The sequence below is a fragment of the Dermochelys coriacea genome, chromosome 3 (assembly GCF_009764565.3).
Source record: "Dermochelys coriacea isolate rDerCor1 chromosome 3, rDerCor1.pri.v4, whole genome shotgun sequence".
Lineage (NCBI taxonomy): Eukaryota > Metazoa > Chordata > Testudines > Dermochelyidae > Dermochelys > Dermochelys coriacea.
The window spans coordinates 182,343,386-182,367,265 of record NC_050070.1 but is presented as its reverse complement, the minus strand read 5'-3'; the positions used below and the strand labels follow the sequence as shown (position 1 = coordinate 182,367,265).

General features: G+C 41.0%; 1 protein-coding gene and 1 long non-coding RNA gene across 42 annotated transcripts in view; one reads left to right on the top strand and one right to left on the bottom strand.

Annotated features, from left to right (window-relative positions):
• NRXN1 (neurexin 1) overlaps positions 1–23,880 on the bottom strand; it is a 1,286,326-nt gene that overhangs the window by 1,125,727 nt on the left and 136,719 nt on the right. The window lies entirely within an intron of this gene.
• LOC122459547 lies at positions 15,863–17,375 on the top strand. The gene is made up of 4 exons (XR_006280314.1): positions 15,863–15,919; positions 16,215–16,430; positions 16,826–17,148; positions 17,240–17,375. It is a non-coding gene; the product is annotated as an uncharacterized LOC122459547 (long non-coding RNA).

Genomic DNA, 23,880 nt, shown 5'->3' with positions numbered 1-23,880 from the left:
TTCACTAGAGTTCAGATGATAAAATCTGAACAAGAAGTTAGTAACCCTTGCCTTTCAGCAAAACTATAATAGATGCTGCAGCAGGTTCTCACATTAGTGTGATTTCATCACATTTTAGGAAGTATACTATAGTGCATTTGTTAGTAAACTACGAAAATGCTCTGGTTGGACTATCATTTGTTAGCAACAAATATAGATCCTGATTCTGAAATAAGACCCACGGGGCAGACACACCCCTGTGCTCAGATGATGTCCACATGAAGTCAGTGGGTTCCACAAGGGCCATTCCCATGCAGATCTCAATGCAGGCTCAGGATCATACATCTGTTTGCTTAATGAATTATTCCTGAACCCAAACTAGTAGGTTCCCCATCCCCCCATGTATCCATTTACTGTAATGTGTTTGACAAACAGTCAGGAGAGAGAATTTTAAGACTAGACTGTGTCCAAACTGTTCACTGACTATTTGCTAATAATACTTTGTGACTGGTCACTTAAGTCACATGGATTAGGTTCTCTTCTCTGACTGGAAGACTCAAACATTTTGAACAGAATGGAATAAATACAAATACCACACTCCTGGTTCAACTTTCAGACTAAACCATGCGTGTGAAGTTCACAAAGCTTGTAGGACACCTCAGTGTTTTCAAGAATGCCCAGTGGCTGCTTTAATTTACACCTGTTTTCTTCTCAGGCATAGGAGGAGGAGAAATCAGAGCAGCTCAGCTGCCTCCTGTGATCCACATCACATTCACCCCTGTCCCCCACTTTTACCCACAAAGCTAAAACCCCAAACAGGTTCTGTGGTGGGGGTTCTGTGAGCTGAAGTAGCATGCTGCAGTGGTGGGACTCCTCTTAGCCCTCCTATCGTTAGGTGCGGGTGTCTGAAATTATGACTTTTTGTCCCAGTTGTAGATAAAGCCATATTTTGAAATTTCCTGAGGGATGGAAATTGTTTTTTAACCTGGTCTAATCTAAAGGTTTAAAAGACCAGTGAGATGTGCTGAACCAAGGCCATCAATCTTCTGAACACAAATGAAGCAGTTTTGAAAAAAGTGCATTGTTTAGCAGGCAACCAATGCATCTGTTTCACAATCATGTTCAGAATGCCTCCCTCTCACACTTTCTAGGAACCTGGTAGCATCATTCTGAACCTACTTAATTTACATCAAACTCACTGCAACAACAAGTACCTTACAGGAACTATGCCAACATGTCAGTATAAAGATACAGAGAATGGTCATCTTAGTTTGTAGTAATACAAATACACAATCCTATCAAGACCCAACAGCGGCAGAAACGGATGTAACTAAGGGATACTCCCAAGTTGGAAGAAAGAAATAATTTGATCACATTTAGTTTACCACATTCCTAAAAAAAACTGGAGGCCAAGAAACCTAATTCTTATTCTCATCAAAAGAAAACTACGTAGATTAACACTGATAAGTTGTAAGTATGTTAGAAGAGATCCTTTACAACAGATCCTCAACTGGTGTAAGTCAGTGAAGCCATATTTACACAAGCCAAGACTCTGGCTCCAACTTGACAAAATATTTGTCAAGGTTAACAAACAGTAAAAATAAATAAATAAATAAATAAAATTAAATAAAAGCACACAGTCCCTCTAGCACTCTAGCAAGGCCTGAATCAGAACATAGTTGATAGCACATCATAGCTCTCAATAGTGACTAATTTTATGTGTTGGTCATCATAAGAAAAAAGTAAAGCCCCTCATGATCCTTCATCCAAGTTAAATGAAGCAGATAAATCAAGATAAACAACTTCTGGACTATCTCTTTATCAGTGAGACAAGATAACACAGTGATGGGTGAACTGCAGCCATTGGAAGCTACAAATGTAAACAAATGGTCTGGTGGCCCGCCAGCAGATTACCCTGCCCATCCGTGTGCAGCCCGTGGGCCGCAGGTTGCCCACGACTGAGATAACACTTACATGCTACCAACCTTTACTAAAATATTTTCTCCCTTGAGCAACAGAATTAGGCTGTTATTACACTTTGCACATACCATATAGTACCTTCCATCAGGGAATATCAAACAATCATTAATGAATTAAGTCTCATAACCCTCTGAGGTAGGTGTAAGTAATACTAGGATTGATTTACCCAGCAGGTGTTCAGGTGCAATATGCTACTTTTGTTTTCTATGAGGATGCTATGACAGCAGAAACTTACCCCTGGGGAAGACAGGGATAAACTCATTGGAGCCCCACCAATGCAGTGTCTGAGGACTTGTCTACATAGTGAGTTACTGTGCATCAAGCCAGGGTGTGAATCTACAGTGCTCTAGATTGCCACACACTAACTTGTCACGTAGGCAAGCCCTGAGAGATGCAGGTGGTGATCTGGCCATACCCTGGCCCCAGCTGGCTGGTCACCTTATTAATTCTTCTTCTAGGTGACTTGCTGACAGCTAGGGACAGGAGAAGCCAGTAAAACCTGGGTAGAGGTTCTCAGAATTTACTCCATTTTAAAATGAGGAAATGGATGAAGAGAAAGATTTAGGCACTTGCCGAAGATTACATAGGAAGGAAAACCACTCAGGCCTCCTGTCTTCCACTGAAGTGCCACAATAAGTGGACAAATTTTCAGATGGGGCCAGCATATAGGATGGGGAGCTCTTTTGAAAATCTGGTCATCATCAGTGTTACAATGAGAGGTGCTGAATGCTGAGTACTTTTTTGGGGGAAAAACCCCTATCCCCAACTGTGGATGTCGAGCACTTGAAAATTTTGCCCTTGAAGTCTCATCACTGACTCTAAAGGGGCATAGATTTGATCTTTACTGAATTGTGAAATTTATGATCATTGTCTTTTGACACAAGGGTCAACAACATTTAGGCACAGAGGAAAACAATGAAGAAAGTTGTGTATTATTTTTATTAGCTTTTCTCAGAATTACTTAAGTAATTCAGTTTCTTTGCTAAAGTACACTCTCCCCTATCTCTCAGTAAACAGTAACTTGGTAATGTCTGCCCAATGACAAAAGCATAACACAAAAGTAATAACTACATGAATTTAGTCCAGAGTCATTTTCTGTCTAGTTTTTTCCCCCACAGTGAACCAATTGGATTGCTCAGAATTTAAGATTAGATACAAGTATTTATAAATCATCTTCCTGAGATTAAAATTGGACACCTAATATCTGATGGCAGGTCTCTCTTACACCCTGTAATTGAAATGTTCAGTGGTTTTTGCCAACACAAATAAGGATAATTTTTATCCTTCCTATTTGGCATTGGTTTGCTTCACTACCTGAGCCAGCTTCAGATAAATGCATGAGGACAATGTTGGTTCAAAGAGCAAACATGCACTGCAGTTCTTTGCAAGCCTTCAATGCCATAAAAAACAACCTTTCAAGTCTCACTTCCTGCTCAATTCTACCTTAAAAGTAACCTTATAAAGGAGCCATAAGCTATATATGTGTCCTGTATCTTAGAAAGCAATTCCATGAAATGAATTTAAAAAAATAAAATAAATGTAGTAACCAGGATTTAGTGCCTCTTAAGAGTGTATAACAGCATTCTCATATACTCCTGTCTCACACATTCATGCACATGTATAGTAGTGAAAGATTAGTTTATTGTAAAATTTAAAGTGAAATTGGCATTCACCTTGTCAGACATGGCAGGTGGCAGAGGGGAGGATCCCATATCACTGTATTTTTTTTTTAAAAAAAAACCTTAAGGGTGTTATTGCTATTCAGGAAAAAAAATCATGGATGTACTTTAGTGAATCAGCACAGTGATTATATTGATACTCCAATGTAATTAATAGGCTCTTTGCATACTAAGTGTCCTGGATTTTTTAAGAGTGGTAGTCCTGGTATTGGTTACCAGATCGGAATTTTATTCAAGGTAATAAGCTGCAAACTTTAATACTTGTTTTGACAGTATCTGTTCATGGGAAAGGAGAGTGGTGTGTATAAAAAACAGACTTGAATGATTGTAATGATCTACCACAGCACACAAACATCTGCCTAAATGAAGAGGATCTTGTTTGCTAATTTCAGAAATAGGAAGAGCTGCAGTTTAATGCCAAACTCTCCTTGATTTCAGTGAGAGCAGGGGATCATACCTAGGATCAACAGGATCAATCAGCAGCAGACTCATGCACAGCGCAAGGAGGCACAGTAAGAAATTAAGTAATATTAAATCAAGATGGATATGCTTCTAGAAGCAGACTTATTCCAGGAATGCACCGTGTTTGCTGGATCTAAAAGGACAGTGTAACCATGAGTCAGGCTAAACAGTAATTCCAGCTATAAGATATACTGATTTATATTGAAAAACAAAAACAAAAAAATCCCTTAAACTGTTTCAGGAGAAGATTCCGTAAAGTCATGCTGTTCTATGGAACTGGCAGGATAAGGGGCCCTCACTGATCTTTTTTTTAAATAGCACTTTAAAGTGATTTCCATCTCCTACCTTCATTATTACTTGTGTTTTTTAGATTTGTGGATACACCTCTCATATAGGGCTAAATGGCTATAGCAGTGGGACTTTAAGAGGCTGTGTCCTGTTGCTGCAAGGTGAGCTGGCTCCTGATGATGATTCCATTGGGATTGAGGTTGTAGAGGAGGAGGGCCGCTTATCTGTGCCATTTATGCTATCCCTTATCAGCAGGGATAGCTGGCTAACAAGTGCTGTCTAGAAAGCTGCAGGCAGAAAGAGATGCTGAGAGATGTAGAAGACAACTGATGCTTTCTTGATACAAGATACCAGGGAAGTCCAGTTCTGGGGAGGACTGTGGACAATGGACAAGGTAGTCAAGGGAATGGTTGTACCTTCCCACCTCAGTTCGAGAGTGACAAGGGGTCAGCATTTCAGCCCACAACCAGAAGAACCAAACCATTAGCTAAATAAACTAATATTTCAGAACCTTAGGTTCTACACATGGTTTATCACCCATCTCTAGAGCAGGCATAGCCAATATTATTTCTGTTTAAGGGCTTAGGCTCCAATCCTACAAAAATCTACCTACATACTTAACTTAACTACCTTGAGTATTCCCATTGACTTCAAGGGTTGCAAGAACTGACCACTGTTTTTTTTTCCTTTGCACAGCTGTAGAGTGAATATTACTACTGCTAATTAACACTGTTACAATTAAATGCCACTTTTAACTGTGGTAATGATCTTTACAAAAAGTGAACTAACAACTCAGACTCAGCCACCCAATGGCCACAGTCATAATAAAATTTTAAAGATAAGGAATTCTATGAAGGAACATGTTAGAAACTAAAGTCATTTAGGGAGGTATGTAGGAGACATAACAATAGCATTACCTAAGATGATATTAACTTAATAAATTTCACGTCAGATAAATATTTATTTGTTAAGAAACCCACACACACCTGGGTGAAGATTTGGTAGCTTAAAAATCTGTAAGTGGTACCTTATCTGTCCTCCAGAGGGCAAAATGTGGTGAAGAAACTTACACCACATAAACATATGTTTAAAGATCATTGTATTAAGAGAGAAAAGCATATGCATTAGGAACAGAGTTTTGGACATGCTCAGCAGTTTTGTAACTCTGGAAATCAGGATCACAATGGGAGCTGTACTCTTGAAAATTGTCCACTAGGCCCAAGCCTACTCTATTTTGGGGTGAAATTCAGCCCTACACCAACGACCACCACAAAGCTGTGGCCCACTTAAATCTCACTTGTGCTGGACACCTACAAAGGGCTGAAATTCTCACAGAGTGAAAGATTTCATTGGGAATAGAAGAGACCCTTGGTATAGGAGTAGGATTGCCAGATGTCTGATTTTCAACCAGAATGCCTGGTCAAAAAGGGACCCTGTCAGCTCTGGTCAGCACCGCCGATCAGGCTGTTAAAAGTCCAGTTGGCGGTGCTGCAGGGCTAAGGCAGGATAGTCACTACCTGTCCTGGCTGGCACCATGCTGTGACTTGGAAGTGGCCAGCAGGACTGGCTCCTGGCTTTTAGGTCTGGCTCCTAGGCCGGGAACAATGGCCAACGGGAGCTTGTGGGGATGGTGCCTGTGCATGAGAGCAGCACGCAGAGCCTCCTGGCCCCCCCACCTAGGAGCCGGACCTGCTGCTGGCTAATTCCAGGGTGCAAGGTGGTGCCAGGACAGGCAGGAAGCCTGCCTTATCCCCGCTGCACCACTGACTGGGAGCTGCCTGAGGTAAGCCTGTGCCCTAACCCGAGCCCCTACTCCCAGCCCTGAGCCCCCCCCGCCCGCAACCCGAAGCCCTCTGCTACACCCCAAACCCCTCATCCATGGCCCCACCCCAGAGCCCACCCCTCCTCCCAGAACCCTCCCCCCTCCCACACCCCAATCCCCTGCCTCAACCCACATTTTGAATCCATCAGCCCTATTGCACAGCATGGAGCCCCCTCCTCCACCCGAACTCCTCATCCCCAGCCCCACCCCAGAGCCCACACCCCCAGCCGGAACCTCCCTCACCCACCCCAACTCCCTACCCCAGCCCGGAGCTCTCTCCTGCACCCCAAATCCCTCATTTCTGGCCCCACCCTGGAGCCCGCACCCACAGTTAGAGCCTTATCCCTTCCTGCACCCCAACCCCCGCCCCAGCGCAGTGAAAGTGAGTGCACGGGGGAGAGCAAGCCACCAAGGGAGGGGGAATGTAGTGAGCTGGGGTACGGCCTTGGAGAAGGGATGGAGCCTCGGTGCATAGACAATCCAGGAAGTTTTTGGAAAGCGTAGGGGACAATTTCCTGGTGCAAGTGCTAGGGGAGCCAACTAGGGGGAGCGCTTTTCTTGACCTGCTGCTCACAAACCGGGTAGAATTAGTGGGGGAAGCAAAAGTGGATGGGAATCTGGGAGGCAGTGACCATGAGTTGGTTGAGTTCAGGATCCTGACGCAGGGAAGAAAGGTAAGCAGCAGGATACGGACCCTGGACTTCAGGAAAGCAGACTTTGACTCCCTCAGGGAACAGATGGCCAGGATCCCCTGGGGGACTAACATGAAAGGGAAGGGAGTCCAGGAGAGCTGGCTGTATTTCAAGGAATCCCTGTTGAGGTTACAGGGACAAACCATCCCGATGAGTCGAAAGAATAGTAAATATGGCAGGCGACCAGCTTGGCTTAATGGTGAAATCCTAGCGGATCTTAAACATAAAAAAGAAGCTTACAAGAAGTGGAAGCTTGGACATATGACCAGGGAAGAGTATAAAAATATTGCTCGGGCATGTAGGAAAGATATCAGGAGGGCCAAATCGCACCTGGAGCTGCAGCTAGCAAGAGATGTCAAGAGTAACAAGAAGGGTTTCTTCAGGTATGTTGGCAACAAGAAGAAAGCCAAGGAAAGTGTGGGCCCCTTACTGAATGAGGGAGGCAAGCTAGTGACAGAGGATGTGGAAAAAGCTAATGTACTCAATGCTTTTTTTGCCTCTGTTTTCACTAACAAGGTCAGCTCCCAGACTGCTGTGCTGGGCAACACAAAATGGGGAAGAGATGGCCAGCCCTCTGTAGAGATAGAGGTGGTTAGGGACTATTTAGAAAAGCTGGACGTGCACAAGTCCATGGGGCCGGACGAATTGCATCCGAGAGTGCTGAAGGAATTGGCGGCTGTGATTGCAGAGCCCTTGGCCATTATCTTTGAAAACTCGTGGCGAACGGGGGAAGTCCCGGATGACTGGAAAAAGGCTAATGTAGTGCCCATCTTTAAAAAAGGGAAGAAGGAGGATCCTGGGAACTACAGGCCGGTCAGCCTCACCTCAGTCCCTGGAAAAATCATGGAGCAGGTCCTCAAAGAATCAATCCTGAAGCACTTAGAGGAGAGGAAAGTGATCAGGAACAGTCAGCATGGATTCACCAAGGGAAGGTCATGCCTGACTAATCTAATCGCCTTTTATGATGAGATTACTGGTTCTGTGGATGAAGGGAAAGCAGTGGATGTATTGTTTCTTGACTTTAGCAAAGCTTTTGACACGGTCTCCCACAGCATTCTTGTCAGCAAGTTAAGGAAGTATGGGCTGGATGAATGCACTATAAGGTGGGTAGAAAGCTGGCTAGATTGTCGGGCTCAACGGGTAGTGATCAATGGCTCCATGTCTAGTTGGCAGCCGGTGTCAAGTGGAGTGCCCCAGGGGTCGGTCCTGGGGCCCGTTTTGTTCAATATCTTCATAAATGATCTGGAAGATGGTGTGGATTGCACTCTCAGCAAATTTGCGGATGATACTAAACTGGGAGGAGTGGTAGATACGCTGGAGGGGAGGGATAGGATACAGAAGGACCTAGACAAATTGGAGGATTGGGCCAAAAGAAATCTAATGAGGTTCAATAAGGATAAGTGCAGGGTCCTGCACTTAGGATGGAAGAATCCAATGCACCGCTACAGACTAGGGACCGAATGGCTCGGCAGCAGTTCCGCGGAAAAGGACCTAGGGGTGACAGTGGACGAGAAGCTGGATATGAGTCAGCAGTGTGCCCTTGTTGCCAAGAAGGCCAATGGCATTTTGGGATGTATAAGTAGGGGCATAGCGAGCAGATCGAGGGACGTGATCGTTCCCCTCTATTCGACACTGGTGAGGCCTCATCTGGAGTACTGTGTCCAGTTTTGGGCCCCACACTACAGGAAGGATGTGGATAAATTGGAAAGAGTACAACGAAGGGCAACGAAAATGATTAGGGGGATCAAGTTGCAATGGGGGAGGTTTAGATTGGATATTAGGAAAAACTTTTTCACTAAGAGGGTGGTGAAACACTGGAATGCGTTACCTAGGGAGGTGGTAGAACTCTCCTTCCTTAGAGGTTTTTAAGGTCAGGCTTGACAAAGCCCTGGCTGGGATGATTTAACTGGGACTTGGTCCTGCTTTGAGCAGGGGGTTGGACTAGATGACCTTCTGGGGTCCCTTCCAACCCTGATATTCTATGATTCTATGATTCTATGAAGAGGCAGGGCTAGGGTGTTTGGTTTTCTGCAATTAGAAAGTTGGCAACCATATACAGGGGCCTGGATCTACAAGGGACTTAGGCCTTGTCTTGCTAATTGTTGCAGGGCCTACATCACAGGAACAACACTGCAACCCACAAAGCCTGATCACCCTATACAGTTAATTGTGGAAAAAGATACGCTCAGGCCCATGATTCACAAAGCCAAAACCCTAGGCAGGGAGCCACTTATGTTAGTCAATGGGAGATACCAAGGAAAGGGATGTGTGCTAAGCCCCACCCCTCTCACAGCTCAGCATCTAAGTCCAGGCTACAGAGATATATCTATTTCTGCTAACTATCCACTCACCAGGGGAAGACAGGCACTCCTCCACATAACTCATGTGTGGGGCCTAATCTAGCAGGTTTAGCAGAAGCTGCCTGACTCCACAGAAGACAGTTGGGTAGGGGAGAAGGGAAGAGGCAAACCTCCCTTGTAACCTCCCTTTAGTCCAATGGCTAGAATACTCACCCAACTTCAAGTTCCTCCCTCTGCTGGCTGAGAAGGGATTTGAACAGGTATTTGTCACCTCTCAGGTAATGCTATAACTGCTGGGTTATAAAGAAGGATTTTAACTCTTTCTCTGGCCCAGTTAATATTTAATTATTAAACTATTTATTTTTGAGAAATAACTTCAACAGGAGAGTCCGAGGGAGACCCACACAAGAATAGCCCATTGCCCAGTGATTAGAGAACAGCATATCCCTGTTCAAATCCCTTCTCCTCAGCGGCAGAGAGGGGACTTGAACCAGGGGTCTCCCACAACCTCGGTGAGGACCCTAACCACTTAGTTAAAGATTTTAAGGAAGGTCAGCCTCTCTCTCCTCTCCCCCCTCAGCTGGTTTGTGCATAGTTAGGTGGCTTCTGAGCATGCCTAGTAGGATCGGGTCATGCATGCAAATTAATCAGAGGAGACCCTATCTTCCCCATGGATCAGTCTGGGGCTAAGGCAGAAGATAGGTGCCCAGACACGTACCATGAGGCAGCAGTGTACATATTCAGAGGCAGAAGCTTAAGTGCCTAGGGAACTTTTACTGCAAACACTTAGGTGCTGAGTGAGTTTAGGCACCTACAGGATGAGACTGCGGCTGAGCACGAGTTCTGGGGATCTCAGTGATGTCTAAAAATGGGACTTAAGTAGCTTTGTGGATCCAGGCCAATGTTACCAAGAAAAGTTATAAAAGTAATTATTTTTCTGCATTTGTGTTTTTCTAAGTATTTTGCTAAATACTCTTTGTTTCACTTCTCCGCACCCCCACCAGATACTATTTTCTGGCTGTTTCCATCTCCCTTTGTTTCAAGATCACCATTAATGGAACACAAGACTGAAAGGAAAGGCATATTTAATTAGTACAGTGAGTATTATGCCACCCTTACCCACACAATAGCACTTACTTAGAAAAAGGCTCTCACTTCAGTCAGTGCCCATTCTCAATTAGTTCAATAATTTGTGAAGTATTTGCCAGTTTCTATTATATGCTTTGAACAAATAATACAGCATTCTGGGAGAAAATATTTAATATGAATGGGGCAAAAAAGCATGCATAATAATTTCAAACACTTTCCCCAGGAAAGGCCTTTAGTACTGGGGCCTATTTTCTTTTAGCTGTTTTCAAATGAAAACAGCAAGAGATCCTTCCTCCAGAAAAAGTATTCCTTTGTATGCATTTCATAAGCATGGTTAGGTAGCTCCAACTGAGTACCAAATGGTGTCATTACATTCATTTAGATATCTCCTGCCATATGTCAAGAAGATGGCTGTATCTGCAGAATATTACAGATGTGGCTGAATCAGCACTAAAACACTCCACAGCTGAATATGCAGAAATGTATGTTAAGGTAGGGGAAGAGGCTTTTCCATTCTTTTGATATATATAATGTCAGGATCTACTGACGTTTCAGCATTATTATTTCTTATTGATTCAGTACAACAAATATGCATTACAGGGGAATACATTTCAATATGATTGCCCCAAAGAACTTATATTTTATAATTAAGTTCACACACAAAACCTAACAGGTTTTCCACACATTTAATCAAAAATTAAACTAACAAAGTTACAGTTTAGACCATTTCTAATCTAGCTCATAACAGTGGCTGTCACTTGAAAATAGTCTAGCACATATTCCCCAAGGAGGGAAAGAAACCCCACAAACCAACAGTTTAGAGATGAACTCTACCACAAGTGCTAAATGTTCACAAAGCAAGCCAATACTATGATACACATACTACAAAAAGATACTGACATTATTTTCTGTATTCAGCATCTGGGAGGTTAAAATATTTAGTATTTTGGTTCTCACAGCATGATAATATATTTTGACAAAATAAAAATAATAAAAAGTATCATAAGCCCTTGCCTACAAAATGATACCACAGTCAAAAAAGAGATGTAAGGACAATCTAAAGAGGCAGCTTTGGGTTCAGTGTCTAACATTACCAAGACAAGTGAAATTCTCAAGAATCAATGCTCTGTCACCATGGCAACCTTGCAAGGTAACACAAAAGAGTTCATTGTTATGCAACACAGTTTTATAAAATCTATCATCCAAAATGTGGCAGCATGTACTATCTTTTGGTCTGCTGTGACACCGCAATGCATAGAATTATTAAATATAACCAATGTCTCACTTATTAACAGTCAAGAAAGTTACATCTGAAACGCAAATGTTGAAAATTAAAATGAAAGGTAACCATGAATTGCCATAAGGAAATTGCCCATACTGTGTTTTAAATAAAATTATGAAATATTAATGCTTATTCATTGCTTATTTTGAATAGCTATTAATGACCTTTAAAGCAAGCCTAATCAAGGTAATATGACCATGGCCACAGCAAAGACTTCTGTAATAAATCTCTTCGGTTTGACAAAGCATAAAAACTGCACTAATAAATGATTATCTGCAAGTGCAGCTGGCCCAGAGCACTGCAGTAAGAAAGCCAGTACAATCAAGAGAATTCATCATTAACAATTCTCAAGGCATCCCCTTTACTAAATATGATAGATCTTACTATGCTTAAAACATGTTTCATGGCAGGGTTACCAGGCAATCTGCATCAAGTGGTCTGGGTTAATTTGATTCATGTTCTTTTTCACACAATATCTAATTGTAAATGGCTTTGCATCTTGACCTCTTTTGGACCTCTTTTTTTCCTCTCTCCTAAGCGCTACCTCCCCCCCCACAGACCTCCCCCCCATACATACAGAAAGAAATAAATGTTAAAGTGAGGGTCGCTGAAGCATAGAAAGGTTTTTTTGGACCACAACACTCTGTCATAAGAAAAAAAATATGCCTTTTAGGGTGTCAGAACATACAGGCTTTTGGCTTATATGTACATCAGACAAGTAAAATACCTTTATGTTGGGCAACTAAGGCCTTGATACTGCAACTGGCTCCAACCAGTGGGCCCTATGCCTCTGAGAAGTCCCACTGAAATTAATGGGGTTCCATGTACATGGTTCCGATAACAGTATCAGGACCAAGTGTGGATTATATTGGAAATATATAATGAAAAGTCAGGCACACACACACACAAATTTGCAGTGTAAGAAGGTATTTATTCTCCAAAAATCACTGGCACACGCTCACAGCTGGAACTGTGGCCCTAAGATATTCATATCCCCAGAGCTTGTTTTTGTGTCACCCTCAACAGAAAGTGTATTGTGTTTTATCAAAGAGCTAGTAGATCACATGGTTCAGCTGCCCCTGCTTTCCTTATCCCCCAGCTCTCTGTTTGCCTGGTTATATTTCATCTTCAAAAACAGACCAAACAAAAAACTACCAGGGCTGTCAATTGATTAAAAAAAACTAATCACGATTAATTGTGCTATTAATCACACCGTTAAACAATAACAGAATACCATTTATTTAAATATTTTTGGATGTTTTCCACATTTTCAAATATATTGCTTTGAATTACAACACTGAATACAAAGTGTACAGTGCTCACTTTATATTTATTCTTATTACAAATATTTGCACTGTAAAAAAAAGAAATAGTATTCTTCAATTCACCTAATACAAGTACTGTAGTGTAATCTCTTTATCATGAACTTTGAACTTACAAATGTAGAATTATGTACAAAAATAACTGCAATCAAAAATAAAACAATGTAAAACTTTAGAGTCTACAAGTCCACTCAGTCCGACTTCTTGTTCAGCCAATCACTCAGAGAAACAAGTTTGTTCACATTTGCAGGAGATCATGATACTCGCTTCTTGTTCACGTCACCTGAAAGTGAGAACAGGTATTCACATGGCACTGTTGTAGCCAGCGTCGCAAGATATTTACATGCCATGTGTGCTAAAGATTCATATGTCCCTTCATGCTTCAACCCCCATTCCAGAGGACATGTGTTCATGCTGATGATGGGTTCTGCTTGATAATAGTCAAAAGTTGTGCGGACCAACGCATGTTCATTTTCATCATCTGAGTCAAATGTCACCAGCAGAAGTTTGATTTTCTTTTTTTAGTGGTTCGGGTTCTATAGTTTCCGCATTGGAGTGTTGCTCTTTTAAGACTTCTGAAAGCATTCTCCACACCCTGTCCTGATCAGATTTTGGAAGGCACTTCAGATTCTTAAACCTTGGTTCATGTGCTCTAGTTGTCTTTAGAAATGTAACATTTGGTATCGTCTTTGCATTTTGTCAAATCTGCAGTGAAAGTGTTCTTAAAATGAACATATGCTAAGTGGACAGCTCAGTGGTTTGAACATTAGCCTGCTAAACCCAGGGTTGTGAGTTCAATCCTTGAGGGAGCCATTTAGGGATCTGGGCCAAAAATTGGGTCCTGCTTTCAGCATGGGGTTAGACTAGATGACCTCCTGAGGTCCCTGATATTCTATGATATGGCAGAATACAGGTAAAATAGAGCTGGAGACATACAATTCTCCTTCAAGGAGCTCAGTCACATATTTAATTAACTCATTATTTTTTTTAACAAGCATCATCAGCATGGAAGCATGTCCTCTGGAATGGTGGTTGAAGCATGAAGGGACATATGAATCTTTAGCACACATGGCATGTAAATATCTTGCGACGCTGGCTACAACAGTGCCATGTGAATACCTGTTCTCACTTTCAGGTGACGTGAACAAGAAGAACGAGTATCATGATCTCCTGCAAATGTGAACAAACTTGTTTCTCTGAGTGATTGGCTGAACAAGAAGTCAGACTGAGTGCATTGCATTGTTTTGTTTTTGAGTGCAGTTATGTAACAAAAAAAATCTACATTTGTAAATTGCACTTTTACGATAAAGAGATTTCACTACAGTACTCGTATGAGGTGAATTGAAAAACACTGTTTCTTTTGTTTATAATTTTTACAGTCCAAATACTTATAATAAAAATAATATAAAGTGAGCAGTGTACACTTTGTATGCTGTGTTATAATTCAAATCAATATATTTTAAAATGTAGAGACACATCCAAAAATATTTAATACATTTGAATTGGTATTCTATTGGTTAGCAGTGCAATTAAAACTGCGATGAATAACAATAAATTTTTATCACAATTATTTTAATAACAATTAATTTTTTAATCATGATTAATTTTTGAGTTAATTGCATGAGTCAACTGTGATTAATCAACAGCCCTAAAAATATATCAAGTGTTTTTTTCTGAAATGGAAAATTAGAGGAACATACTTTTGTGAAGAATGACACAAATACAAATTAGCAAGTATGTATACATACATGTCCTATTGACATTAATTAACAGGAGTTACTTGGATATGTGGAAGAGATTAAAATGGACATGATTATGGGAAGAATGAAGAGCTATCTCTTCCCCCTGATTTCAGGTAGGGGGCACAAAAGTGTGTTTCCTCATGCCTTTAAGCCTGTGTTGAAGGCGAAGTTGGAGCTGGAAGGGGGGAGAGTGTGGAGGAGGGAAGAGAGGCTGTCCCCAGCACTAGTAGTGTTGTGTATTGCTGTGTGCAACAGCTTCCTCAGCATACCTGCTTCCTAACAGCTGATTAGCAGAGATAAGAGCTGAGCTCACCAGCTGAAAGGCAGAGGTAAGCACCAGATGCAAGCCAGCAGGACTGAGGGGAAAGACCAGCTTCTTTCCTACTGGCTGAACACACAGAAAGAGGGAAGAAGAGAGGGTTCTCTGTCAGATCTCTCATAATGGTGGTAGGGAGAACAAGCTGGTACTGCTTGGTGTGGGACAGACACCCTTATTAGAGAGACTAGACCGAAAGGGTTATAGGGTGCATGAAGGGGAAGAAATACAGCACACTATCCACACATACATTTAAGATATGTCTACACTTGACTTGAGTCATGTTAGCGAACATGCATCTAAATCAAGAGGAATTCTAGTGTAGACAAGATGCAAAAGTTTGTTGCTAATGCTAATAGGACTAGCAACAAATGTATGTCTTGAATTAACATTTGTATAGTGTTAGCACTAACATTTACAGTCATGCGGTTACCCTGTTAAAATAAGACAACTTGATTCAAGTGTAGATTAGCCCCTAGATGCAGACACACATGCCTATATGACAAATGCAGGACACAGTGTTACTGGGGAGCTTTCAGAAAAAAGGGGAGCCATGATCACCTCTGGAATCTCCAACATGTCCACGCCAACTTTTAGTTCAAAGTTACCCCACTTGGGGGAACTGAGTTGCAGTGTAGACCAGATTTCAAGCCATGAGCACAAAGTTGCCCATTTTCTCAGCCCCATATATCCATTTACTGTAAATACAAGTCCTAAAGTTGCTGTTTTGTAGCAGGGTGCTGGTGCAAAAGCACTTAATTAGCCCCTGCTTAGCCAGCTCCAATCAAGAGAAATAGATTGGGGCTGGTGGAACAGGCCTGATGTCTGGCCTGGGAATTGGCCCCACCTGCGGGCCTGACAAGCCAGCAGCTATAAGGGCTGGAGCCAGTATAAAGAGAGGAGCCAGAGGGAAAGGTCAGGCTCCTGGCTGTGGGTTGACTGTTAGTCAAAGCAGGAACTAATCTTGTAAGCAGCTTAACAGTGGTGGTGGGAGAACTGTGTGTGTAAATAAAGCCACGGGTGCTGCATAACTGGAAACCTCTCTGAGCGTTATTGGGGCAGTCAGCGGGCCCCAGGAGGAGGGGACAACGCTTCCAGGGCAGAGGACCTGTCACAGGCCTATAGGCATCTCTATATTTCAGTGACATAACCTGTTCTAGGTGAAAAGCTTGAGCTAGAAATATTCCTCTAGCAATAATTGATTGTCTCAGGGTAAATATTAGTAATATATTGAAGAATGTATATTTTTATCACTCAGTAGGAAGAAGACAGAAAATGTGCTATCAAGTAACTATAATAAAGCAAAGACTATGCCATATTACACTGCTGCAAGAAAAATAAAAGCGACAATCCTAAATCAATAGTAATTTTATCAATATTGATAGCACTCTTTAAATTTACCACTCTGACCACAAAACAGAGCTCTGTCTCATCAGCTGCAAAGGCCACAGCAGACTGAGATCTATTCACTAATGTGGTTTGTATGAAGCAGACTGGGCATTACTCTGTTCTCAATACAAGTAGTTTAATACAAATAAAAATGAGTGAGATTTGTCATATAAGCAAACAGGCCATTAAATGACATAACTGCTTTCAGGGGAGGCGATCTGTTATACATTTATATCTAATGGTTGTTTTTAAAAAACCTCCAAACAACCCACCACAGCTTTCCCCACCAGTAGAGTAGCCGCACTGTTGTAATTCCCAAGAGACAGGAAAAAATTCCCTCTGCCAGGAGGTACATTCACTACGAAGGTAGGGCAGCTGCCAGTGCCACTGCTACTTTCCACTAGGGAAACAGCTCTGCAGTTGGAAATTACTCAGGATTGGTGCTGAATCATTGTCTCTTTTTTTCTCTATTTTACTCCCCAGAGTGGATTTTCCATCCCAGGAGTCTGTGCCGGGTTCCAGTCAGTGACATAAGTACTCAGGCAGTCCTCTCTGATCTCAGATGTTAAAATGTTCATTCTTTACTTAAAAGTCAGAAGCCACAAAATAATTTTGCTTCTGCTTTAATAGTGCATTAATACCAAACCTGTTGCGCCCCACCCTACATACCACATGCAGGCGGAAGTCCTACTGAAAGAACTGAGATTTTATCTTGCATCTGGACAATAGGGTCAAACCACATAACTTCAGTCACATGGTTTTACATCCATCGCAACGGTAAAGTGAATTGCAATGGCAAAAGTTAGGTAAGGAATTTAAAAGATGGGGTAAAATAACACAGCCAAACACTCCTGCCTTATATCATTACTTTTGCCATTCTGTCCCCTATTTCCACAGAAGCATTATAAGAGAAGAAGTGAGAAACCAGGCACTTGGAAGGAAAGCTCACTCTTAGATTTCAGCTGCCAGCTCAAAGCTGCAGGTGATACTTTGCAAGAAGACACCTAAACATGCCATCCACTTTCATTTCAAGGGGAAAGAAGTCCAAACATACATTTTAATTTGTGTGCACAAAGCATCTATTTTAAAGAAAAAGTTATTCATGACTTTCAGTAATATCACTTGTGAAAAAAGAATCTTTTTTGCAAAACAATTTAATTTCTGAACAAAATTTTTCAACAGCAATATTCATTAACAGAGGTCTTAATATTGAAAACCAACATTTTTGAGTCATGCAGTTACCGAGTGTAACCTCAGACCTCATTCTATTGTATGTTATTGCTCACGAAGAAATGAGTTTTATATAAAGTGCTTTGTATTGCACCTAATCCACCTCACCTAAAGTGCCAATGAAAGACACCTCTTGTCTTGAATGAGAGGCAGATTGGGCCCTAAAAGGTTATTGTTATATAATACTCAAATTGTGGGAAGGATGAAAGTGATTTTATGTTCCACACACTCCCAAAACAGAAAGAAATCTCTAACCTTTTTTGAATTTGTTTCAAACAGTAGCAGTAAGTGGAAATACAAACATCTACTCACTGATCCTACTTAAGCACTATAAAACATTTTAAATCATTCACATAGCTCTATTGTACATAGACCTAAAAATAACAAGCATTTTGGTTCACTGGCATTTCCAAAAATATTAAACAAATAGTTTGGGTTCAAACAAAACATTTAGTTTGACACAAAATTTCAATTTTGACCCATTTTAGAGGTTTGATTTTATTATTATTAAATAAAGGAAATTTAAAAATAAAACATGGTTTCAAACTGAAAAGAAAAATCAAAACATTTAATTCAGAAGAGAGTCATAAGAAAATGTTTTGACATTTTTAGAATTTTAGGATCCCCCTAATACCAACAATTTGGGAGAACCAAAACAAATTCACAGAATGTTTTGTGGAAAAATGTCCAGCATTCATCTATAATACTTGATAATGCATTCTGTATTACAATGATGATTGCAATAAAAATGATTAGGAATATAGAATGATTTCTGTATGAGGAGAGATTAATAAGACTGGGACTTTTCAACTTGGAAAAGAGTGACTAAGGGGGGATATGATAGAGGTCTAAAAATCAGGAGTGGTACAGAGAAAGTAAATAAGGAAGTGTTATTTACTCCTTCTCATAATTCAAGAATTAGGGGCCATCAAATGAAATTAATAGGTAGCAGGTTTAAAACAAACACAAGAAAGTATTTTTTCATTTAACGCACTGTCAACCTCTGGAACTCCTTGTCAGAGGGTGTTGTGAAGGCCAGTACTATAACGTAGTTCAAAAGGGAGCTAGATAGATTCATGGAAGATAGGTCCATCAATGGCTATTAACCTGGATGGGCAGGAATGGTGTCCCTAGCCTCTGTTTGCCAGAAGCTGGGATTGGGCGACAGGGGATGGATCACTTGATGATAACCTGTGTGTTCATTCCCTTTGGGGCACCTGCCATTTGCCACTGTCAGAAGATAAGATATTGGGCTTGATGGACCTTTGGTCTGACCCAGTATGGCCATTCTCATGATCTTATGTAATGGTCCTGGCTCCTCTAGCATTACCAAATTCTACTCTGAATGTACACCAATGTTGTCTTCTCTTAATCCTTTGGGTTGCCAGATGCAAATTCAGCCCCTGGTATAAATCAGAGCAGCCATAAATGCACTTGAGTAGCCAGCATAAACTAATGTCTCTGAAAGGATGCTTACACCAGTTAGAAAAACACACTATGCACTCCATCCACACTGTGGTCATGCCTCCTATGCCTGGGGTGGGAGATCTTTCATTCACAAACTGTGAAGATGAACATAGTGTATTCTGAACAAACTCAACTTTATTAAACCCTGTGGCCTGCTCTGTCCAAGTGGTTAAGTTGCTTTCTGCCTAACTCCTTGTGTTTCCTGTTGCACTAGTGTCCTGTTTACAACAGTTCCTCAAGGGAACCTGGGCCTTCTAAGTCCAGTTCCACTGACCATGATAAAGGGGATAGAACCATGAGCTGTGGCATACAGAAGACACCTACTCTAGCTCTATGCTAGCCAGAAATTCCGCATGCCAGGTTAATTCTCAGCTGTGTAGGCCAGCTTTATAGCTCCTTTGTGCCAGAGAAGTGCATTGGGGCTCAGAGTCTGGCTTGGGACTTTGCCCAATATTTATAAATTAACAAAACAGCAATATGTGCTATTTTTAAATATCACTTTTTGTTGTTTGTTTTTAACCTTAATGAGCAGGTGAAACCAGATAATATAGACCAGAATACTCATTTACAACTTCATGCTCTTCTTATAATCACAGGAGTGCTTATTTTCTAAGGTCCCTTGAAATAAAGAACCTTTATACTAATTTGCCTTTCAAGGGAAAATGTCTCTTTAAAAAAAAGCTCAGTTTGAGAAATTTTATATCTGTATTCCTTATAGAGCTATAATTCAGTTTGAAGTATCTGAAAAATATAATTTAAAATTATCCTTATTTGCTAAAAAGGTGACACGCTGCTTGCATTAAACACATACCACATTCTGGGAGATGTCATTTATCATGCTGGAGGACATGTATCCCATTCATAACCAAGGCCCAGGGCGAGCTGTGCTGGGTACAAATGTGCCTGAACCCCATGGGTATGTATTGGCATGGCTAGCTGCCACTGCTGCTTCCCATGCTACACTACTATTTTTAGTGTGCTAGCTCAGATCAGAGCTAGTGCGAATATGTCTGCACGAGCTAAGAATCACTAGTGTACATATAGCATAAAGGAAGTTTACTGATAAATTCAAAGCACTATCAAGTCTCAGGCCATGTCTACACTATCATTTATATCGGCAAAACTTACATTGGTCAGGGGTGTGAAAAAACCCCTCCTGAGCAACATAAGGGGTAGTTTTCAGAGTAGCAGCCGTGTTAGTCTGTATTCGCAAAAATAAAAGGAGGACTTGTGGCACCTTAGAGACTAACAAATTTATTTGAGCATAAGCTTTCATGAGCTACAGCTCACTTCATCGGATGCATTCAGGGGTAGTGTTCACAGTGCTGTGTCTGCAGCAGAGCTTCTCCCACCAACATAGCTACTGCCCCTTGTTGGGGGTGGTTTAACTATGTTGACAGGAGAGCTCTCTCCCGTTGGCATAGAATGACAAAACAAGAAATCTTACAGTGGTGCAGCTGCATTAGTTCAGCTGTGCTGCTGTAAAGTCTCTAGTGTACACGTAGCCTGAGTCTACACTACAGCCACATGGTAGTTCGCCTGGAATTTATCAAAGTAGAGGTGGATGACAAATTAAGATTTTTTTGTTTCAGAAAAAATGCGGATTTTTTTACATGTGTATCTTCATTCCTGTGTATGTTTTTAGATAATTTTTGTATGTGCATTTCTCTCACATTCAGGTCTATAAAATGCCAGAGCTTGAGCAGGATTTTAAGTGTCTACACACCTTATCCAGCCAGTCCACTATGGCCTTACAGAAAAACAACAACTTTTTCCTTTATACAGATCACTATTACACAGCACATAATTAATTTGGACACTAAATGTAGGTATTTATATATTTAAGACAGCCTAAAGTTTCAGTGCTTATAGTAATGTGACTGATTAGGTTCCAGAACGTCACAGACCTGAAAACTATTTTCAAGATCAAACCTATAACCCTTATCTCCTTACTTGCGTTTGCAATACATTTGTTAGTCTCTAAGGTGCCACAAGTATTCCTTTTCTTTTTGCGAATACAGACTAACACGGCTGCTACTCTGAAAGATGTTCTGTTTCACTCATCTTCACTTGCATAGGTTAATATTAATACACTATATGGTGCTCACTAAACTTGTTGGTGAAAATGGAAGGAAGACTTGGATTTAAACTGGTGCCAATGGCTTAAGGAGTCAACTAAAGCTGCTTTTCGCCACTTTATATTAGTTATTTTAGAGTCAGACTTAGCAAGAACTACTTGTCTTATGAATAAGTTCACACTACTGACCGATGAAGCACAAGTGTCTGTCCCCCATCTAGTGATTGGAAAAATTAGAGGATATGAGCCTATTATTGCTTCCAGCTAATGAACTTAGGGCTAGAATCACAAAGGCACTTGGATGTTGCAACGATGACAGTTATAATGCTTAACTCTTAGATGTCCTGATGCTCCGTGGAATTCACAGCCCTGAGCTGAGTGACCAGGCTCCCTATATTCATATAAATAATTAAGTATTAATTTGGCTATTGATAACTCAAGAATGATGCTACAGCCCAGTCAGTGGTTAGGGCACTCACCTGGGAGGTGGGAGTCTTGGTTTCAAGACCCTGCTCCAAATCAAGAGAGCAACAATTCAAAGATTCCCTAAACGATGGGCTATTGGACAGACATACACATTCTGCTCATGCCAGCTCTCTTTTATAGGTCTGTAGAACACATACCAGGTTGGGGCCCACAGGCAAAATAAGTGGGTTTGTGAATCCTGCCAGGTTTTAGGCAGGAACAGCTCAGTGACATCAGGACTTAAACTGTTTGGCATGGGCCCACCAGCAGAAACTTAGGCAATTAGGGAATTTAGGCACTTAAAGCTTAAATGGCAACTGAATACGGGAATTTGAAGACCTCAGTAGTACCTAAATGGTTCACTTACACACCTAACTCCCATTGTGGATCAAGCCCTTCATCTTTTCACACAAGTGGTAGAGGTTTCTGCTTTGGAACTAGTGGTGTTTGATTCAGTCCTTGTCAATGAATGCATTAGCAGGTTATGCTGACATTTCCATCTCACCCCCATTTTTGTCTTTATTACCCTTCTTCTGCTGGTGTGGATCTATGTAATAATGCCAAGCCATTCAACCAATCAGTCTGTCTCAAATGTGTTTGATAAATTATACAAACATGCACCACAGATGTCTATCGCTGAGTCAGAATAAAAATCATGCCCTCACCTTAAGTAGTTAGGTAATACTTTTAGTGCTGTAATTTAAAATGAAGTAATAAGCAGAGGGGAAAAGCCTTTCCTTCTTCCAAAAAATATTGTCATGAATTTAAAATATAAGTAATTTTATTATTAAATCAATTATGAAAATTGAAGATAAGACAGGGTAGGAGTTTAAATGTCTCTGACAATATATAATGTTGTTGAACTCCTCCATACATCAAAAGTGACAGATGCATAATGAGACTTTTTTAAAATAGAGAATCCAGTAGCTGAAGATTATATCAATGACTAGATAATTTTCATCAGTATTGAGGTTTGGGTGAAGTTGTGCCGTTCAGCACACATTTTTTTCCTCTTAGAGTGAATTTTACAGTCTGTATTGAAAATGTAAGCCATGGGAATGAAATTCACCCTGAAGTATGGGGACTGTCAAAGGACCCTGACACAGCAGATAACCAGATACAGAACAGAAAAATAAATGCTCTGAATAGCTGGGCCCTTCACCAACTCTGCATAGTCCAGCACAGATAGAAGACTGGAGCCTAAATGGGAAAGAGGCAAAGTGATCGTCACTAAGTACAAAGTTACACAGTACTATGCTGGCTTTGAGATCCCATAAAGCCTTCAGCCACAGACCTTCTCTAATTTTGGTGCCCTATAACAATATAAGAGTCTCCGTTTTTCAATACATTTCTAGCCCTTAACCTTACCTTTGAAATAGAAACTGATGCACACTAGGATTGAAATTTTGTCATTGAGCTTTTCTAACATTGACATTCCCTCACCATCACTCAGAGATGGCATTTGGGGTCCAGACAAATCATGGCCATTGATCCCTTGATTTCTGAGAGACCGGGGTTCTGTCTAGGCCTGACTCCACCACAAAATTTCCTGTGGGGCTTATCCTCATTTAACAAGTGGAGAAGCAGATACAGAGAGGGGTTAATACTCCTTCCGGTGGTAGAAAGTTGCTTTAGAACCACAACGTATCACATTACATGGAAGAACTACTGTAGACATTTCTCCCAACAAAATACTGAAAAACAAATAAATAAAATGGACAATTACGGTATATCACAAACTCATCCTCCCTGTTTGTCTGCCATTTAGCTGTGTGTCACATTTAACGTTTTTCACTCGGTACAGTTTTTAGATTGCAAAATTTTTTATTCCATGGAAGAGTGCGCAGTATTGTCCTCTTACCTTCTAGATTTGTAATAGTACCAAAAGTACTAAAAAGATTGTTTTCCTTTTATGTGCACATTGAGTTTCCATTAACAGCAACATAAGTATGTGAAAAAACAGATAACTAAAATAAGTTTGCTTGGGGGTGTCTGGTTAGATTCCAATGTACAACAACTTCCATCACATATTAAGATAATGCATTTACATGTATACAGTATAGGTTTGGTATACTGACAACATTTGTTTGTGCCCAAGGCAGTTGAACACTGAAAATAAATCTCATCGTACCCTAGAGAATTTCTACCTTGGTTAAGGTTCAAGATGGAGCTGCCTTCACCATGACGTGTTTCTGAATAAAGACACTCATATATAAATTGCTAGTATTTTAAACCTTGCAACCACAGCCATTCAAGGGAATAAACCAAACCTACTTTGCAAAATATATGTTGTGCTCAT